Source organism: Acromyrmex echinatior, chromosome 15, assembly GCF_024713525.1.
Source record: "Acromyrmex echinatior isolate Ae372 chromosome 15, ASM2471352v2, whole genome shotgun sequence".
Taxonomy (NCBI): Eukaryota; Metazoa; Arthropoda; class Insecta; order Hymenoptera; family Formicidae; genus Acromyrmex; species Acromyrmex echinatior.
Window position 1 is genome coordinate 6635963 of NC_141866.1, and position 20449 is coordinate 6656411.

The 20449-nt window shown below is 35.8% G+C and overlaps 1 protein-coding gene across 5 annotated transcripts in view; it reads right to left on the reverse strand.

Moving 5' to 3' along the window:
• The window catches only part of LOC105153034 (tubulin monoglutamylase TTLL4), a 167942-nt gene that overhangs the window by 129750 nt on the left and 17743 nt on the right, over window positions 1-20449 (reverse strand). Inside the window, exon 1 of one of the 5 annotated variants that reach the window (XM_087414118.1) lies at window positions 17902-17920. The exons of the other annotated variants lie outside the window; for them this stretch is intronic. The gene's annotated coding sequence lies outside the window, so the exon portion shown is untranslated. Of the gene's footprint in view, window positions 1-17901; window positions 17921-20449 lie in introns of those variants that run through there. 5 annotated transcript variants of the gene reach the window in all.

Consider the following 20449-nt stretch of genomic DNA (forward strand, 5'->3'; position numbering starts at 1 on the left):
AATTTTATACGGTATTTTTATTTACGATTGAGAGTGTATCACATCATAGCGCTTGATCTTGAATTTGTTTCAATGCGTCCTTTCAGCGTCCCGATTATCTTAGCACCAACTTGGCAGATTGCACACGTTCTCGTTACTCTCAAACAGAGGTTCTCTATTCGAACTTTACTCGTACGTGAACAAAATTTTGAGTCAAATTTTTTTGCAGACTTCAGAGTAACGTTACAGAAGAAATGTAATAAATCTCGTCACTAATTAAAACTTATCATTCTATCCAATTTTATATTACATATGATTTAAAATGTTTTCATTTTTTTTATATTAAATATGCTGTATTTCCGACAATAAAGCGAAGCTCCGTGAGAACACCTCTAATCTAAATATACGTTGGCATAACTTCAGACCGTGTTTTCTCCTACTTATCGTTTTGCCGATCCAAATATAACGCTCCTTAGAGCGTGCCCGTTATACGCAATTGGATACATTTAACCCTTTTTCTTATTGTATACTCCGCGAGCTTTTTCTTTTAAAGATTTTTCAGATGACTGATACTACTTGTCAAAATAACATTGATAATTAAACACATTATTAATAAATTAAGCCAATTAATTAGTTAAGTCAATCTGCATTTTCAAATTATAATTAGTTCTTTTTTTCCTCTCAAAAAGTTATATATTTTAAAGAAATCACTGAAAGAAAAGATTGGCTGCTGCAGCAAATTAATTGCAGCCAATTAAAAATGCTATGCCATATTTTACCATCTAATTTGCTGCAGCAGCCAATTTTTTCTTTCAGTGTACAATTAGCAATATTGATAATGACAATTGAACAAATAACTGAACAAATAATTGAACTGACATAAAGAATTGTTAATTTGTTAAAAGACTTAAGGTAGTTCGTTGAGATTTCACCTTACTTAATTTGACAATGTAAAAATTATATGTTTTAGCTATAATTAATCATAGCTAAAAAAGTACGATTTTCAAGTTAAACTTAACCATAAGCAAATAAAAAACCGAGCCTAATAATATCATTATAAAAATATTAAAACAATGTAGAATTAGTACAACTATTTTTATAATAGATTGATAAAGCTACATCAATTGCGTTCGCAATTTCAGCCAATTAAATAAAGACTCTCATATAACGATATGACCCCTGCATTCACGCGACGGACACGCGGCTGGCGCGAGCTATTGGGGGCAGGATGGACGCCGGTGACGTCGCCCTCTTAACGCAGCCACGTGTTGAAGAAGAAATCTCCGTGCGCGGGCCGGAATGCCGTGCGTGCAAAGAGCAGTCGGAGGTAGAAAAAAAGGACGCGAAGGAAGAAGGAGGGCCCGTATAACTCGTGCAACCCACGAGCGGGCCCCGATGCACATGCTCGATATTCCCATGGATTCGCCGCCTTATGGCGGCCGTGGACAGCGCAGGTCCGGTCGTCTTCCCACTCCTGCGTCCCTCGTCTTTCCACCCTTCGTGCCACCAATCGTCCTCCTTCCTCCAACGTTCGCTCTTTTTCCAAACACCACAAGAATTCTCCCTTGCGTGGACCACGAGCGCGGCGTGTGTAGGCACGCACATGTCCCGAATTCCCACAGTCTTCCCGCTTGAAAGAGAGGAAAAAAAAAGAGAGAAGCGTACATCGTCGTCACCTTGTGGGAGAGATCCCGGGAAAGGACGAAGGAGGTGCGCGCGTTCCTGTACCTCCGCAACGCGCATACGCACACGCGTGCGTATACGCGTGTGCGGGGAAACCGGGAACGATCGTCGCCACGTGCACTCACGTGCGCGCCCTTTTGCCGCGCTTTCTTGGGGCCCGCCTTTCAAAACTGCCCGCGCGATGGATCGACGGATAGGTGCTCTTTTTTTGTTCGCGACACACGCGTGAGCGATTTAGGCATTCCGTCAGACCTTACCGAGACGTGGCGGAATTAATCGGCCTACCTTTGGAATGTTAATAAGAAATTTAGATAGATCGAAAGTTAAAAAAAGGAGCATACAGCCAATACGTCGATTATTTGTTGCGATGTCATATATTTAAAATAATCATTACAAATTGAAATTCATAGACTGATACTCGGCCTTCTTCGGTAAGTTCTATTATATAATTTTAAGTCGGAAGTTAAATAAATTAAAAATTACAATTTAAAAATAATAAGAGATTAAATCTCAGTCCAATTATAATGTTCGATGGTCAGGTAATATAAGAAGTTGAGTGAAACTATATAAATTCTTGTGAAATGATTGATTTTTGTGTGACTATTACAATGTTGGTCCGCTATGAATTGCAAATCTTCGTGTCGTAAAGAATTGCTAAGTTCTAATTGGAATTTATACATAATTACAAAGTTGTAAAGATTTTTTTAATACATGATTATAAAGATAGTATAAACGATTATTTAACATCTTTATCTCGTATGTAATAAGAGTTACAATTATTCACTAACAATTTTCCATTTTTTATAGTTTAATTTGAATTTTTAAGAATGAAAGAAACTTTCTAGTACGTTACTTGTTAACAGAATTTTTGTGTTTTTTTGTGTTCTGTCCTTCTGTATTTATATTAGCTAGAAAAATTAAGAAAAAGAAGAGGAAAATTAAAGGAGTGAGATGGAAGTAAGAGATTATTCGTTTAATAGGGGCAAGTATAATTCCGGTAATCGATCGGTGTCACTTTGCTTATTCAATCCTAATTTTTGTTTTTTAATGTGTATCTCAAAAATTATTCTTTTGTAATACAATGGTTCTGAATCTAAGATTAAAATATTGTTCCCCCCAATCTGAAACATGATGTTTAGATCGTCCAGCAAAGAGAAGTTTTGACGCGATAAATCATATCGCCATTTACAGTAATAGCCAATTATGGATACGCATCATAATTATTCCTCGTTATAAATTCCTCTTCAGTTTGGTTTTTTATGGGCTTTTGAAAAAATGTAATCTGCTCTGTAATCAGCTGTTAACTTCTTTATGGGCTTTTAAAAAAATGTAATCTTTTTATATCAAAATGTTCATTCTTTTTTTAAATGTCAATATCAAAATCAATTTTTTTTAGGTATTTTCAATCTACTTTCATATTAAATTATAAAAACTTTTAAATATATATATATAATGATAACGGTAATTTTCAATGATTAGAGAATGATTTGTAACTTGTAAATTTTAATATAATAATGTATCATTATAAAAAAAAAGTGAATATTATTATTTTAAGTTCTTTTCCGATTGCCGGAGGGGAAAACGTTGAATGTGCTTATCATCCTGCTCACGTACTAATAGCTTAATCACGGAAGTTACTTGCCACATCGTTATAAAACTGATACACTCACAAAATTGCAAAAAATGACATCAATATCGTATTATGTAATAAATCACGAAAATTTGCATCAACAAGATACATATTTATGAACGATAATCGATAATAGGTCTTCCATTTTGCGTAGAGCATGCAGGTATTTATTTCGAGCTCCTAGTATCTCGACTATTCTGGATCAATATTGCAAAACACTGCAATTTTGAAATTTAAAACGCCATAAACAAAACTTAATCATATCGTTCCTCTCGATATGAACAAAATAAAAGATTCGCTTCGGTTCATAAATTTCTGATTACATCCGTGTAACTAGGGAAGGCACAGCGACGACATTTTTGCAAAATTAATCACCTCGTTGAAGCAATTAATATTATCCGCTCCCATCACGCGTATCTCGCAATCCTGCGGTAATCTCAGAAGGGTGAATCCCGTTGTGAAAACAGTATAAATTAAGACCCTGATCAGGTAGCTACGGCCTATCTACCGCATTTTTCGTGTAGCTATCAAGACGAGCAATGTATATTGATTATAGAAATATTGCTGACCATGCTAATTATGGTATGATACGCACGGCAAGATTAACACAATTCGATACGTAAAAAATATTAAGAAATTGTACAAATAAAATACTATTTAAAATGCAATAATGTCACAATATCCAATCTTAATAAATTATTACAACTTGATATAGAGAGATCTCTTTTGCAATAATTATATCAAACATTGTGCAGAAAAAACGTATAAAAAAAGAAAAGATATATCAGCTTGATAACATTCCTTAAAGCTAAATAAATTTAAACCCTTAAAGCATTTTATCCGACACGATATCATTTGTACGTCCAGCTGCGTCTACGAGACACGTGTGTGTGTGTGTGTGCGCGTGTGTGTGTGAGTGTGAAAAGCGATTAGATACGAGCGTGAGTGTGCATCATTCAGTCGACGCTGACGATGCCGAGTCTCTTCCGCAATCAGCGTCTGTCTCGCTCCTTGACCGTGTCATTTCTCTTAATCGTCCGCCGCTCCACTCGAGAGGGCGGAACAAACGGAGGACAGAGAACGAAAAGCAGAATGACGGTCGGGTTAAGAGGAAGAGGTAAACGGGGTGGAGCAGGACAGATGATAAAGTAAATGAGACTCAATCTTAGCCACCCACTTCATTCCCGGCTCTCGAGTGAGGGTTCGCGCGTGTGAACACGCGGCAAATATGCACGCGTGCGACGTGCACCTTACTCATCGAACTTTGATATTTCTACCAGCACGTGTTGTTTAAGAATGAATTCATAATCTATTTTTTATCATGTACTTTTTTGCAATTTAGATGACGGTATTACGTCAGATGAGACTATTTATGATGTGTTATTCTCGATGATAAATTATAGTTTTATAGTTGCCTCCTTTTTTTTTCTTTAACTGCAAAGTACAATCGCGATAAATAATCGTGATGCAGATCGAAGGAAATATACTGATAAGTTTCTATTTATAATTTCTGAAGCTGGTGCGAATAATTTAAATAGCTGACACGCATCTATATTTCATCTCAGAGAATAAATTTATAACATAATTAATTAAAATAATAATAAATAAAAGAAAGACTAAAATAACATATAAATTTATATTTATAAATATTTAGATTGCGAATACGTGGATTCTATATACAATAAATTGATTTTAGCATTTCTTGTTTAGTTAAAATTGATCATGCAAATATAATCACAGGCTGCAATTATGTTTATTTCATCCGTAATTTAAATAAGACCCACAATCGTGATACATTCCGATAGTGGCTAAATGTCGACACCCCCGATCTAACAGGGAGAAGGGAGAAGGGGGGGGGGCATCAGCAGAATGCGGGACACATTCGTGAGGGCCGAGTAATACGGCAGATGAGAGGAAGGCTGCAGGAGTCCGTGGGAAACATCCTCGGTGTGGTTCCTTCCTTAGGAAGGCGTGCGGGGAATCCTTAGTAGTCGTGTGCACGTACACGCGAGCGTCGTGGAGGACTTTCAGGGCAGGCCATCTGCCCGAGTCTCTCACGATTCCGGGCCAGCTGCCGATATCTTCGCATAAGCGTGTATCGTGAAAGGGCCTCAGGCGCTAAATGCGCGCCTCGCACACACTTATTTGCGACTAGGTGTGTAAAACTGCGATCGCTCTACAATCGCTCGCGGCGATCTCGCTCGGCGCGCTGATTTTTCGCGCCAAGCACTACATCTCCCTCGTAGGATCACCCTATCTTGCTCCCCCGGGGGCTGATTTTTTGAGGGTTCTTCTTGGGGGATTTCTTCTTCTTAATATCGCTCGTGCTGACTACGTGCGGCACGAATAATGAGGATAACTAGATTAATTATAATTCTGAAGCATAAATTTGCAATCTTCAATTTTGTAATTTAAAAGAGCAAAATTTGAAATAGAAAAAATTGTTAAAGTCACTCGGGGATGAAAGCAATATTCTGGAAAGCAATGATCTTTTTTAACATTTGCTCCATTTGGAATACGTAAAAAATTATTACGGTTTAGTTTCATTGTAATACAAGTATCCAACTTTAACTTTACCCTTAAAGATATTAATTACCTATCAATGACAAATGATATATAATAATTCACCCTCAGATGCGATTATTTTAAAATGACTATTAATGCGAATTCAAGTTTGTATCAATTATCCACACACAAATCGAAGACAACGAATGCTTAATTGTACAAGTGTATTTGTTTAAGATTCACTTGATTCTCGACACAGCTGTTATCCCCCGTAAAAATCGTTAAATGCTATTCGCCAAGCGGGCATAATTAACATTAACTTCGAGAAATTGCTGTCAATAAATCAGTGGTAGAGATACGCGACTTTGCACGCACACACGCACACATACACAAATATACACATATACATAAAAGGTCCCCCTTCTTTTTGTCACCCTTGTAAATTGCTCTAACGAACCTGCATATAATACGTGTCCGGTAGAAGGACAGCCTCAAATAAGTCAGAAGAATAGGCAACTACCTGTTGATCGCATCATAATTATATGAATCCGGACATCCCTCCCCCTCAAAAGTCACCTGCGTAGCATTTTCGTCTTTTTTCGACATGAACAAATCTATCAAAGAAAAATAATCAATCGTATATATCCAATTTATTTCCTTCTTAACATATTGAATAATATTTTATATCAAGCGTTGATAGTCAAATTTAAAAAAATATAAATCCAATAATTGGTAGAAATGTTGAACCGGGCCTAAATGTTGCCGAGAAAATACGAGAATCGAATGGAATTTGAATCTTTTACTATACCAAAAAAAATTGACGCATCTCACATTCACTAGATAACAACCTCAGGTATTCTAATGACTATCCTTTTACTGTGTTAATGCTGAGATACGAGAGCGACACACGATAACTCGTACGTATGTTTCCAAGAAACCGGAACACCTGCGTGCATCCCCCAAAATTCCAAGAGACTTCTTCGCACAAACGACCTCGGACAAAAATGCAAATACACACGACGGACGATTCGACATGGTCATCCCTTAGCGCGTGAACGAATTCTTGGCACAAAAGGGGTGAATATTTTTCACGACGAGGGGAACAAGTCGAGGAAAGTAGACATCCTTGTTGTAACGGGGTCAAGTTTGAGAAACGCGGAAACGGTAGTACCATTCAAAGGACGCTCGTGCTTTGCACGCTTCGACAGAAAGGGAAGAAGAGAGAGAGACTTCCTGAAAGGAGGACAATTCTAATTTTTCTATGGGCTCCTTTGACATCCACCCTCTTCGTGCGCATAGGGGTGAATTCTTCTGACGTGCATTTCAATACGTCCAAGAGTGTGGGAACGAAACCGTTCGAGAAGCGGACCTGAGGAACACCCGTACGGGGTCCTGTTACGTTTATATAGGAAGGACTCGTGCTAAAAGATGCCACATCAACGTCTAATAAGGAAAAAAGGTCGAGAAGACCGCCATGAGCAATCATTACATGATAATTATTTGTATTTATATGCTCTCTAAATCTGAATCAGTGGATAGTCACTAATTACCCAGTGGCATACTTTGCACTGATAATCAGTGAAGTTAAACTAAAAAAGGAAGAATATTTGAGCATTATGTAATTAAAATACTGATATTTGCACGTTAATTTCAATCTTCCAATACCATATTTATTGAATTTAAGCACTAAAACAAAGTTAGTTAAATCACATAATAAAGATTAGCTAGGTTAACGATCTCACATTTAATTCACTGATTACCAGTGACATACTTGGCACTGATATCAGTGATTATCCATTGATTCAGATTTAGAGAGTGCGTAATAATAGTACATTAATTGTAATATTAATTCAAAATTTTGTTTAAATTTTCATTATTTTCTAATATTTTGCTAAAAATACCTGTATATTATATAATATTCATATTCTCAGGTATATACATAATACAATTATTCCTACAATTTTAGTCATGACTCTAATAACTTGAGATAACATAAGTTAAACTTCGATAAAAATATTCGTCACGGATTATCTACGTAAGGTCTTGGTCGCAGTGATAATTGTAGTCGGAAGGAAGCAATAGATGACGAGAGTATGAAAGGTGGCCTTTTCCAACTCGTTAATCAATCCGAAAACAGTAATGTAAGAAGACAGGCAAGCGGAGGCGGCATCAAAGAGACGCACTCGCCACGTAAGAGTGCCCAAAAGGCATCCTAATTAGGCAATGAAAGGACGCTTTGTGGCTTTCGAAAGGGAATTGGTGTCTAAAAGACGCCGATAACACGTGCGTCAAATCTTGAAGAGGAATGCGACAGCGATGACGACAACGACGACGTCGACCGGATCCTCTCGTGGCGCGTTCACACGAGAGACAAATGCAGAATCGTGAATGGCGCTTTGTGGTGAACGTCTTACGGAATATACTATCGCCACCCGTGGTGTGCCGCCATATGGAGCACGTCGAGAGCGACAAAAATAAGCGGCCATTAATAACGCTGAAACCCCTTCGGATTCCAGGGAATTTGTGATTCTACGAATGCGCTGAATTTGCCATTGACAGGCTGTATTATCACATTCGTCATTCTTAAGCATATAGTTATCTTGCATTAAGAAAAAAAATGCACTTATCATAATTAGATTATAATTTATAGTCAATTTCGATGTCAACAAGAGATATTTTTTATAGAACTATAAACATAATTGTAATTATCATTAACATTATTAGTAGTAGCTATAAAAAATGGAACTTCTAATCACAATTATTTTATCATAGTCGCAAATAAAAACACTAAACTTTTCTCTCAATGTGGGGTTAAAAATTTGCCGGAACATTTTTCAAACGTTGCAAGATAAAATCAAAGTCACTTCAATTCTTTTAAGTCCATAAATGCGAATATATAATATATTTTGAAATTCGGAAAGATATTTTCTAAATAATGAAAATTTCGTTGAAAAGAAAAAATTTTCAGCACAGTTCTTATTTTAAAAACACTAGTCCTAAAATTATCGTTATATAAACATAAATTAAATTTATCCAATATCTTGATTTCTCTATCTCTGATGTAATTTAATAAAATTTTATAAATAAAGAATATAAATCACTAGTAACGTTCACTGGTGAAATTGAAATGTATACTTGTAATGTGATTTTAATAGCTTCTATGACCTTGCATTATTTAGCTCTGCAGAAAATAACATACATTATCTCCAGGTATCGAATGTTAGCGAGTCCGCCGACCGGTTTTTTCGCGAGCACAAGAAGCTATCTTCAATGTGAATCTATATCGATCAAAGGCCGTATTATTGAAACGTTAAAAAATGCACGTCGCGACGTGCATTGCACACCAATTGTAAGTACACTTCGGTTATCGGCAGCGTAGATTAAGTCATCTCGACTTAAGACTCAAGACTGTCCTTTTCCAGATTACAACGCTGTATAATAATTGACATGATAGCGAAAAATTTAATTACCAGGATAACTGGCTTCACGAGACGAGTTTTCAATTCCGTAGAAATAATCAACATGACGTGTGTGAAACAATTAACCGTCCGATACCCTGACAACTTCTATCCGGAATACGTATTCAATTTCCAACAACCATGCGTACGCAAACCGTCTGAAAAGAAAACATAACGCAACCTTGATAAATAATTACGAATATCTCGGCCGCTACTAGAAGTAAATTAGACTTGGAACAGAAACGAATCTTCTTCATGCTAGCTGCTTCGTTATACTTTAGTTCGACTAGAATGTTAATTTGCTTCCGATGTCGTGTATGCAATTTCTTTTCATTAAGAATAAATGTTGTTTAATTCAAACAGATATAATAAACACAATATGACTATGAAAAATATTGAAAAAATATTAAATACAAACTGAATAAAATATATGCAATATTAATATTTGTTCATTTTGATCAACTTTCTTCGCTCTCTCTTAAAAAATAATGAGCAAGATCTTAAACATCTAGAATAAAAATGCATAATATAACTTTATGAAATTCAATGAAAATAAAATAAAATATCATAATGTTGCAAAATAAGAATCTAATAAATATTTGCTCGGTAGTCATTACACTTCATAAGGAAACGTTTCCCAGACGAAATCGAAGATACGAAGAAACAGTGCCAAAGTGTGTATCTCCACGAAACTCTGAATAAATTAAAACATGACCGTGGCTAAATGATTGCATGTCAGACAAAGAATCGAAGATATGCGGGTACCAATTCGATTTCACAATATCATCTCTGATCTCAAATCGTCAGTGGATACGATCCGACATCGATCGACACAATAATATATTGATGACTGACAGGGACGACCGAGATGGCGGTCCATTCAATTATCGATGCTTTAATAGTCGGGTCCCCCTTACCGTTTTAACGACGCTGTTTGCCTCGCGTGCCTGTAACTCAAAGGGATTTTCTTCTGCGATACCGCGACGCTTTCGTGACGTCGAATTAAGTCTCAACGCGGCGCACTTCGTCCCTGTTTGTGCAAGAAAAACCCGTTAAATCGCCGAAAATTATACCGTTCCACTCGCAAACGTCGATCGGTTTTTAAGAAGCGGTTCTTACGATTTTTACGGTTTTTAAATAAAATAATAAGGCGGGTTGTTGTGACGCTGAAAGATCGTGGGAAACAAATTTTCGTTTAAAAACTACCAACATTAACTTAAATATATCGATATGAAACAGTTATTTTCTTTCTATATTAAATAATAATAAAAAAAAAAGATAAACGTTTTCCACATATTACTACTGATGGAACAAGCTTCTAATATACTTTTGATAATCATCTTAATTTAATCGCGTAGGAATAGAGCGTGAAGAAAAGAAACTGTGACCGAACAGGTTTTGATCAAAAGCATCGCGGCTAATCAAAGAAAATTCATCTAATCTAATGGAATGTAGATTTAAAATAGGTGTGTTAATCGTATCCTCTCTTGATAGACATATCAAACATATTATCTCACCATTCATCTAAAATCCTTCTATTACGCTAGAAATCAACTCTAAGAAGATTTAATCTAAGAGAACCATATATATTAATTATTTAAATAAGAGACTCAATAGAAAACTATAATCATTATTTAAATAATGAATATAACGCTCTATTAATCAAACTCGCCATATGATAATTTGATTGAAATATATCTAGCAATGTGAGTAATTAATGCAATATAGATGTCACAATATTGCGATGAATTTCAAAATTAAATTTCAAAAATATTATTCGAATATCAAATCCTGAGAGGATTGACGCGATTTTTTTTATGAATTTTTAAAATTGATTGCACATATTAGTGCAGAGTCGTTAAGGTGACGTTTCTCGAAATAATATCACGTCAGAAAAGACTTGGTCAATAAGATAAATTGAAATTCTTTTACCGCGAACTGATCCCTCGCGGGCTCTTAATTTTGAAATCGACGAGTTCACAGGAGAGAACACGACAGCACACATTATCTCTTTGGGAGATCTGCATGAGAATGTTACATTGCTCGCCTCGTTGGCGCGTATTCGTATCGGCGTATTTGCGTAATAATGCGCGGGATACACGACACGTAATTACGGGAGTTATGGCATTCCTTGCATCGTTGCACGCGTAATTTCGTCCGTGTTACGCCCTCGGCATATACTACGGTGAACATCTTTATTTATGTCGCAGGTATTTTTTTCTTTTAATAAAAAGAAAAAACATAGATTATGAAGAAAATATGTGAAACGTTAAAACGGGAGAGATTAGGAATGCCAGATTATACCAAATACCAACATTTCTGACATGTCTGATGATTGACAAATAGATTATTGAATGAAATTTATGTGGGACTACTAACTGAAAATTTAACTCAAATACTTTAATAATCTATTTTGTAACACCACGAGACATGTCTGAGAAATGTTGATATTAGATCCGACAACTCTATAGGAGAACAGAATTTTCTAGCGAATAAACCAACGATATTTTCGATTCATATTTTCTTATTTTAATGCATAAGAAAAGGAGATCTGTCAAACAAAACAGACAAACAGAAGGAACGGACAGGCGGATAAGTGCGCGGACGACGCAACTTGCGTGAGCGAGAGGGAGAAAAACAAAGAGAGAGAGAGAGAGAGAGAGAGAGAGAAAATCGCGGGCGCGCTCCGATATTCCCGCGCGTCTGACTCACCTCGTGCCAGCACGTGTTCTACCTGCCCGACGTTTCAAGATCTCCTCTCCCGCACCCCGGACCACCGCGAGCGCGCGCGCGCGGGCATACAGACACGCGCAAAGATATACTCGATGGAGCCCATATCCCCGGAGTATCTCGTTCCTGCTTACCAGAGAGAAGACCACCACTCTCATCCACCACCTTCTCTCATCCTCATCTCACACGCTGCCACACCGCTTGGTCTCTCCTCGTTGCACCGGCGAGCGATACGTCCTCGTCTATCTCATCGGTATTCGAGAGGTTTGCTCGGGGCTCGTGGGAAAATGAGGCAGGTGGTAGTTAGATCTCGGAGTCCAGGAACGAGAGAGTACGCCTGCTTCTTCTCTCCTTCATTCGTCCGGTCGATCTGTCCGTTCGTCCGTTCGTTCGTTCGTTCGTCCGTCCGTCCATCCGTCCGTCCGCCCGCTCGGCAGCAACCGAGCGCCATTCATTCGTGCGGGTATATTAATGCGCGCGTGTGTATATATGCGTGCACGCGCGTATAGTGGCGCGCCGCGATGTCCGCAGGCTGAGGCAGGTACATAATTTTTGTCCGATGACCGAGGTAGAGGACCAATTAACGGATGCCCCTTAACGAGGGCTTCCGGCACGATTAAAAGCGAAATCACGCACGCTTCGCGTTCAAGCGTGAAACGGCCGTTTTACGCGCCATTCCGCTGCGATTTCACTGCGCGAGGAAAAGGTGCAACGACGATGAAAGTCGTGAAGTTAGGTGTATTGATAATGTAAAGGGGTCGAGCGACGCGTTGAAAAAATACGAAACGAGAAACGTGGTATGAATTTACAAATCTCGTATCTCGGTAAAATTTGGCGAAATCTGTCACAAATTAATTTCTAAATTAATAACTAGTGGTAGAATTTTTTCTCCTATATAGAACTGCAATAAAATTAAAACGTTGATTATGTATTACTTTAAAATAGTTGTTCAATATAAATAGTCGAATTATTAGTTTGAAAAATCTTTCTTTTGTTACACATTACAAGTATACAAAAAAAATTTATTATTATTTATATAAATATTATAACTTTTTTTAAACATTCTAATACCACCTCCTTTTTTTTTAGAAATTGAACCGCTTTGTTATTAATAACTGTTATTAAATAAATTTTGCAAGTGTTCTTTTTTGTTGAATATAAACATTTTAATGGATACTTCTGTCAGTCTAAATTTATTAATTTCACGCCAAAAATTACACTTGATATTAATATGATCATTAATATAATCTGTTAGAGGTCTTTATCTCAAGTTATATTATCTCAAGTTATATAAACCTCGATCAAAGTGCATGTTTACAAAAAAAATAATGATTCACTTTAATGAATTGATGTTTCGAAATATATCACTCACTTGCAATGATCGACAGTTTTGTAATTTTCTTTCTCCCATCCGACATTCATTTAATCGATATCGTATGAGGAATCGAAATGAAATTAAAAAGGAAGTGCGACTGACAATCATGTCAGAGAAGGAGGTAGATAATTATGTGTGACGTGCAAAGTTTAGGACCGGCATTCATCGAGCATACATTAAAATTTCCGACCAGTCATCTTATCGATTTCCTTGTAAAGCCCTATCTTAATTTTAAAGAAAATTATGAGAACGATGAGTAAGCTACGTTGGAATTTCGATACAGAAATCTCTGTGACTTGTCAATCTGAGGACATTAAGATTAGATACACAACTGCATTGCTAAAAGCCACGTCATGCAATTCGATGTTCGAGAAAAACTTACAAAATATGTATAATAATATTATTTATTTGACAAAATATATATGTGTATAATAAATATATATATATATGTGTGTGTGTGTGTGTGTGTGTGTGTGTGTGTGTGTGTGTGTGTGTGTAATAATTCGTTTTGTCAAATAAATAATATTATTATATTTTGTAAGTTTTTCTCGAACATCGAATTGCATGACGTGGCTTTTAACAATGCAGTCGTGTATCTAATCTTAATGTCCTCAGATTGACAGGTCACAGAGATTTCTGTATCGAAATTTCAACGTAGCTTACTATATATATATATATATATATATATATATATATATATATACAGTTCATTAAAACAAAAAATGCAAGTTCCTTTGCAAAGACAAAATAAAAGTTCACGCATACTTTACTTTATTATACTTGTAACATTTTTAAAATATCTTGTTTATTATATTTCGTATAAAAAAAAATATTTTTATAATGTCTTCGTTTCAGTTAACTTCGTTCCCGAATTCTTTAGTACTGTGAAATCACAAAAAATTGATATTAATCCTATTAATTGACGAAGAGACTTTGCTATTTTTCTAATGAAAAATACTGTAACATAATAAAAAGAAAAAATAAAATTTAGTTTCTGCATATATCTCGGTGTATACATATATTAATAAATTGCATAACGAGATGGTAATGATATGAACTTAAATATTTTGTATCATTAATTGCAGACAAAAAAACTTCAAGTTTGTGAAATCGATCGTCTTTTAATTAAAAACTACCGACAATTTGTACAACTTGAACGATGTATCGCCGTTCCCAACAAGAGAAAACAACATTGCAAAAAAGAAACTAAAAAAATCTTATATCTCTAATTTCCGACTTAACGCTTCTCCTTTTACTTCTCATTAATCAATTAAAAATGACTCGCAAAATAATTAGTTGACCGTCGAAACGGTCATGGGCATATTTCTCTTTAATCTTCAGACTTCTCTCATCGTAAAGTAACAAATTCCACAAATCAAAATTATCTATTTTCTTAATCTGTTATGTTATTTATAATACGTAGAATTCGAAAAATTAAAAATGCAAACTTCTGGACATGTTTTGGTCCAAGTATCGCATCATCTAAAAATTTTCGACGAAATTGATCGTTTGGATTCTTGAAAGAAAAAAAAAAGAGAGAGAGTTATATAAGTTAGGAAGATAATGAACTTAAACGAAAAGAGGAAGCAAAAGTATACTATTTTAATAACGTTATATAATTTCAAGGAGAGAGAATAAAGGCGCAAAATTCATCAACCAGTGGGAACAATCTCAAAAATTTCCAATACAAAAATTTTTTTTAATTGCGGGTATCGTATACAAAATTATAGAATTCACGATTTTATCAAACCTAATATTTAAATAAAAATGTCTAAAATATAATATAAAGTAAATCAGAATTTCTAATAAAATACTGAATTTTGAATTCTGACAGTAAATCCAACAGAAAAAATTGAACTGTTGAAAAATTATTTAAATAATGTACTATTACAAAAAAAAAATAAAGAATCAGTTTAAAAAAAAACAAAATTAAGTAATTAAAATTAAAAATATTAACGTAAAAACGAGAATAATAATAGTAAAAACAGCACTGACGTAAATTGCGGATTTAATATGAAATTATTAAGTAAAAAGCGTGCATTACGTGTGCATCAACCCATCCATTACCATGCTTATAATGCACGCCACACGTTCTACTATTATCATTAACGAGCGTCCGGCCGCTTGATACGCCATCCGTTCCGTGTCGTTAATCGCAAAAAGTATTCCGTCGGTTAAGGATCGTTTGCTAATCGAGAACTACCCTCGTGCAATCGCGCGCACTGCCATTTTGCGCGGTTGAGGCCCCGTGGGTGCGAGGTCGTCGAGGAGACCTTTAATTTTCACTGTCTCAGGACCCGTGCTCGACACAATGGGGGCCCAAGGAGCGCCCCATCTTTCTCCCGTCTCGATGTCCTCTCCCCTTCGAACGCGGGCCGGCTGCGTGCTATACGCGTGGGAAAGCCGAGCACGTGCGCAATCTTAGGGCCCGAGACTGCCCACAAAGGACGCCTTCGGGCCCCTTTCGCTCCAACAAACGATCGACTAAGAATCTGATTGTGAGACTTCCTAAATCGATTTTGAGCTGCATAGAAAAAAAAAAGCCTTTTCGCGCTTTTCGCTGTATCTTTCGATTCATTTACAATTGCATATTAAATAGGAAAGTAAGATAGTATTAGGTGTTGGAATTAATTCGTAGCGTTTTTTAATGAAAGAATGTTATTTATTTCACATGAGCATTAAAAAATACATTAATGAAAGTACTTCCCATCACTTGTAAAACGCTACGAATTAATTCCAACACCTAATATATAACAAAATATAACAGAGACTTTATCTAAATAATTATCTAAATAATTATAAAATATATTAGCATACAAAGATACTTTCTTCTAATCAACATCAATTAAAACATGATATCAATGTCATAATTTCGCATTCAACAATGTAATTGTTATATAATACTGTATATACGTGTTATATTTATATTGTTGAGTTCGAAATTATGATGTTGAGTTTATACGTTCAGTTGGTGGCGACTGAATTAATTTATAAATCCGAAATTGAGTCGTCAATATGTACAAAATTTAGAAATTGCTCACGCGATGTATCGCGACTTAATTCTCAATAGAATTCATCAGACATCATAATCGTTGAAATATCAAATAATAGTATCTATAAACCGTTTGAACATCGATTGTCCGGCACGTGGACGATGTGTAACGTTGTTCATTACCCGACGATTCAGTGCACGTGTCAGAAACGTGTGTCTGCCCATGAAGTTTCTCGACATATAATCTTCTATTCGTTCGATACGATCAAATCCATCTTTAAAGGCTTGGAAACTTTATCTAGAGTTCGTCGATACATACTATATGCAATAAATTACACCGGTATAAGCAAACAATAAACTCTGAGTTCCAACTTCAGAGCTAGAGGCTACTCCAATTTTGCAATGGAGAACGGGTTATGCCACGAGTCACGAACCTCGGGAAAGGTCGAAGGTCACGAGAAGCCGGTCAATTCTGGTTCTACCGGATACAGTCGGGATGCCGTGAATGGCTGCGCGTACGGAAGTAACGCCGGCGTGTGCCGGCATTGTAAGCACGTGCCACGCAGTGTTAGGGCAATATATTGTTAAAAAAGGAAGAAAAGTAATCGGGGTGGAGAAGAGGTCATTTAAATAGGGCGAAGTGCACGGCAGCAGCTCGACAAACGTACACGTGGCACCAGGTGAATCTTGACGCTACCGTGAGAATGTTCCATTCTCACTCCTTCCTCTTTTTCTTTTTCTCATTATGGTTCTTATGTATCTTCGTGGTTACTTTACTCACGCAGTAGGTCAGAAGGTCGTTCGTGTTATGTCGTATTAATTGTGCACATACGGCGAAGTATGACTCTATAGTCGACAAAGAGCTCAGAAATTAATTGAGTATAAATCTCATTTCGGTCGGCTTCTCACGATAACTTAGAATCTGACACCTTGTAGTCTCCTAAGTGTGCCTTAATAGATTACGTTTTACTATAAATCACGATTCATCGTGTTGCTACATTAATAGAATTTGTAAGTACTGACTGTATAATATTCGTGATAACCACATTTACATTTTCAGAAAAAAAAAAGAATAATAAAAAATGAGATATAAATTCGATAATAATGATACCTATTAAAGTCAATTGTATTCTTACAACGTGATTTATTAGTTATCTCAATTTATGAAAATTATAAACCTATCCATTCTTTATAAAATGACTAATTCAATTGCTACCTTGTCATCCCAAGCGAGTCCTTGCTATTTCTCGTCACGCGCAGCGAAATGGAACCATCGAGGACAAATAAGGGAAATTCTCACGGGTGCTATCTAATTAATTACTGCCAAACGTCACTGTTAGTGTCCCCGATGTTGACCTTTACCTTCGACTTCCTCGGAGTATTACACGCGAGTCGACGCGTGCGAACCGGCATTACGAAGGGTGGATGATATCCTAGGGATATATAAGGGAAGGCAGGGCCTCGGGGGGGGGGGGGTGAGAGATCACGATTTCATTGGCACGAGCCAAACGACTCGCGACATATGTTCACGAACAGCTGATGTACTTACTAATAAGTCTCTTTCTCTATCTCGCCAAGCACGCGATCGTACGACCCCGCACGCGTGTGTGCACCACCGCGATGTAAGAGAACCTGGGAAAGTAAAAACCCCGCGAGAAAGAGTGTGAGAAAATTCGTGCGCCGCCGCATCTGTCGGCGCTACACAAGTTGCCGCAACGACGGGAACTTGTCAGAACGCCATTGCAACACGTGTGCTAATAATCGATTCTGCTGCCGCCACGATCACGTTATTATCAGCCATGATTAACATACATGAGACCCGCTTTGACATCAAGAAGTTCATCACAACATGTTTTTTTTTTATTGCGGTTTCAAGGTCCGAAATAATTATCGAATATTTTTTGAAAGCAAAATGTCATCTTGTGCGTAAATTCCAAAGTGCTAAAATCATTTAATTAATAATATCCTCTTATTTAAGTTAAGAAATCAGGCAGCTAAATTAATTTATAAAAAGTTGATTACTGTTATAAATAAAGAGATGGTCTGTTTAATAAATTACAGCTTACTAACACGACTAACTGTAGTTTTTATTTCGATATTTTTGTGTACTTTTTAATATCTGAGAATAATCATCTATAACTTGTTCATTGATTTCTAGTCAATCCTTCCTTCCGTTCACTGTATTAGCTTTGCGTGCCACGTGCTGAGCGCGTGCGAAGGGCGCCGGCAGCGGATATAAAATCAATTCTGTATTGTTCGTCAACACACTCGAGATATGAATAAGTGCTCGTATCTCGCAAAAACGACTTACAATGAAATACAATAAGAGAATGATTGATAAACTGTCGAAACATGAAGCATTTTAAGACTACTCTTTGAAATGTGTCATTGTAATGATCGCTAATCATGTAAGCATAACAATCGCAGATCTAATTGAGTAATTGCTAGGATAGCCGACAAATTAAAAAATATTTATTCAATTATAAGGCAAGATCAATTAATCATGTATCTTGTATTTCTAAGTTTGAATAATAAATGGTTTTCTCCCCTACTGTATTAAAAAATATAAAATATGTAATATATAGCATGCACTAAGAAGAAAATTGTTTATTTGTTTAAATTAATTTATTATTAATTTATTATTAATTAGTTCATCTTTATTTTTTTCGATGAAGAATGTATTATGAACATATTATATTTGACTTAAATATATGCATTCCACAATAAACAATTAATTTAATCAAATAAACAATTTTTTTCTTAGTGTGTATAAAGAGAGAAATGTGTAACAAGAGTATTGTAAATAAAGCTATTTATTAATGCTCTCAGCTAAAATTAAATAATCTTTGGAATTAGATTGTCAAAAATTTTCATATTAAATATTAGATAGTTTACAATTATAATAATCCGCAACTAGCGCTTTGGGTTTTTTCAAAGCCGTATTCTCTAAAGTTTTATAGTTTTGTACATTTTAATACAAATCTCTTATTTAATATTTATATGTCGATATATTTTTATGTTTCGAATTTATGGATTAGCAGGAGATACAGACCATCAAAAATGTTATGATATCGTGAAAATGATAATGAAATGGCTCGCTTACTATTCAACTTTCGACTAATTCGTTATTAAATTCCGCGATTTCAATCTCGACAAATGACGTAATAAACATTATACGTGTAGAAAGTACATTTGAACGTGCAAGCACTACGTAGCAATGGAACATTAGGCAAAACTTCCGATTACGACATGCTAACTGTTTCGATGTAACTTTGCATGCTGCATGATGTTTCATGTAATCACGTACGATTTAGATATTCGAATACGAATATATACAGATATTATTAAATATCTAAAGACTTGACATTTTCTGACGATAAGTATTTTAATAATGTATAAATAATGTATAAATAAGTTAATAGCTCTTTTAATAATACATGAGTGATTAAAATATAATTTCATTCTTAAATTTCAATGGTTTTAAATATTCATTATCAAACCAATAATAAAATAGAAATTTGCATCTAGTTTGTTTAATTTTTACATATTTTGTTATTCATTTGACATGTTAAAAAAAATTTCAAATAAATGTCAAATAACAAAAAATATGAAAATCAAGACAGAGTATCGTTGTGCTATTCTCAAGTATCACAAGCTATTCTCGGAAATTGTATTCAGTCCGCTTTCACTGTAACGCCCGGCTTTCGTGGTTACATCTACATCATGACGTGTTTCAGACACTTAAGTCCTGGTAACATCACGCTAATTAGGTCCCACGAGATCGCACGGGGACGAAGAGATCCGATCGAAGTAGCGGAGCAAGCGAACGAAACAGGAAACGAGTTACGAGAAGCGTTATATCTTGCAGATCAGATTCTATCAAAGTACCACCACTCGTTAACGACACTTGGCTGATACACGAAGGAGAGTATATTGAGAAAGAAAATAGAATAGGAAGAGGAAAGTGTTTAGAAGATTTAGAAGCAAAAAAGAGAAAGAAAAAAAGAAGCGGAAGTAGGATACTTTGTAAAAGTCATGGTAGCAAGAAGAGATGTAGCAGCAAAAGGAAGAAAAAAAATCAAAATGATGACGGAGTG